The 2,269-nt window shown below is 39.9% G+C and overlaps 1 protein-coding gene across 1 annotated transcript in view; it reads right to left on the bottom strand.

Annotated features, from left to right (window-relative positions):
• The window catches only part of LOC104955695 (uncharacterized), an 11,923-nt gene that overhangs the window by 6,108 nt on the left and 3,546 nt on the right, over positions 1 to 2,269 (bottom strand). The gene's annotated exons all lie outside the window — the stretch shown is intronic.

Genomic DNA, 2,269 nt, shown 5'->3' with positions numbered 1-2,269 from the left:
GGGCGCGGGGATCCATTGGCGGGGCGCAGGGCCCCTCCAAGACAATGGTAGGGGAAACACTGCTGTAGTGTCTTTGTTACCGGTCTGTCCCGTACGTTTCTGCTTGTAAGCAGGTAGCAGCAGCAGTGAGATGTGGTCTGATTTGCCGAAGGGAGGGCGAGCCTTATATCCATGTCAAAAAGGGGAATAAACATGGTCCAGTATGTTTCCCCCGCGCGTCGGGCAGCTGATGTTTTGTTAGTACTTCGGCAGGACCTTCTTCATGTTAGCGGTGTTAAAATTCCCGGCCACAATAGAGAACCGCAGTGACGCGTCCTAAAACCCGGAAGTAAGTTAGCATTTGTAGCACTTCCGGTTCCTTTGTCAAAAAGCAATGCATTTTTTCCATAGGGTTTTGGAAAATAGCTCGAAATAAGGTCTGTGGTTGACATAAATTTAAGAGATAAATCACGTTTTGTTCTACGACATTAAATACATTAGCAGTGACCCCACTGGTGATTTTTGAAGAGTTTACGTGTCTGAAAAACGATGGTTGTTAATAAGTGGATGAATAGGACTACAGAAGTTGTGGAGGACGTTGTACGTCATTACGCCTAACACGTAAACACTCCCGCTAAGTTTGTTTTCCCCTGTGTTCTGCTTGAAAGCAAGTACATGCATATCTTTAGTATCTGTATATATATATATCTGACCATTAGAATCTTATTTTTGAAATTGTCGTTTTCAACACCGTAGTTTTACAAATTATAGAATAATTAATTACCAGTGTTTTCCAATTTTACTCGGCAGTTTGTTTCGTTAGCTAAAGCTAGCGCTACTAGTTACTTACGCAATGGTTTGGTTGCAGCCACAGGTCTTCGCATGAAACGTGCTCGTTCTATCGTTTCCCGGCCAATGTTTTCCAAAGGAGAGTCTGGATTCGTGCCATGAGGTAAGCTGACGTTACATTTTTGTACATGTCACGGTGAAATTTAAATGATGGGTAGTGACTGTATCGCCATTTTAGAGATGGCGCTGCTGAAAAGACCGCAACATAAGTAAAGATAATTAATAAATCCTATTAAAACCTGTGTGGCTTATATGATAAGTCTAATTAGTACAAGCAGCATAACGTTTCACCATGTAACTAAAGATTGTAGTCAGGGAAATCAGTTTGACATATTGAACTAATAACAAATCACCTCTGGCTGGCAGAGAACTCTCTGCTCCATAGCTTCTCTTGGACGTAAAATCACATGTACATTTTACATTTATATTCAATTTAATATTCCATCCCTCACATACTTTTGTATATATAATAACTTATATTTTGTTTTTCTTGTTATGCTGCTGCANCCTGGATGAACTGAGCAGGTAGAGTCCCTGTAGCTAGCTTCACAGAGCAGCTAGCAGAGAGACAAGAAGCTAGCAGCAGCATTGACAGAGCTGTCACTCAATGTGACCACGCCCTAATATATAACTTTAAGGCTTAATATTAATTAAACAGATGAGTTGAGAAAAAATTCCCCCCCCCCAATCCATATTCATGAAGGGGGGATCTAACTATACAGAGAATATGGTTTTTTGAACCACGATGTAAACATGTTTATTTCTGCTGTAAAATTGGGCATTTTAACATGGGGGTCTATGGAAATGTCTCCCTTCTGCAGACTGCTCCTACTGGCCACTAGATGAACTGCAGTGTGTGGCACTTCCGTATTGGCGTCCCGGCTCTTCCACAGTTTGCCGCTTGGTTCCCACAGAACTAAACTGCATTCTCAATTACGTTTAGCTAGAAACGTATTTTCCCCCACGTTAGGTTCGTTATGAACGTATCTCAAATACGTTTATTTTCTACATATCTTCTAGAAACATATTTTCTCCCACGTTAAGTTTCTTATGAACGTATCTCAAATACGTTTATTTTCTACATATCTTCTAGAAAAATATTTTCTCCCACGTTACGTTAGTTATGAACGTATCTTAAATACGTTTATTTTCTACATATCTTTGCCATTTATTGTCTTGCTTATAATAATGATAATAGTCACTTATAAATATCATTTTAGAGCAAACATTTGAAATCAGTAGGCGAGGCTGTAATTTCGCCAGCTGTTACTTTCATGAGCGAGGCAGAAAATAATAGTTTTAACATGCCAAAAAGCTGCTGTGTCGTTTATTCCACCTCAAACATTAAAACAAATCCAGAGTTACGTATTTCTGTACTTCCTCTAAGAAGAAAGGACAGTAACAGAAGATCTCTGTGGCTTCAGGCTTCATCGCCGTTCAA

Source organism: Notothenia coriiceps, unplaced genomic scaffold (assembly GCF_000735185.1).
Source record: "Notothenia coriiceps isolate Sejong01 unplaced genomic scaffold, NC01 NC01_scaffold00024668, whole genome shotgun sequence".
NCBI classification, from domain to species: domain Eukaryota; kingdom Metazoa; phylum Chordata; class Actinopteri; order Perciformes; family Nototheniidae; genus Notothenia; species Notothenia coriiceps.
Note: the sequence above shows the minus strand (reverse complement) of the source record. Positions and strands in the feature narration are given on the sequence as shown.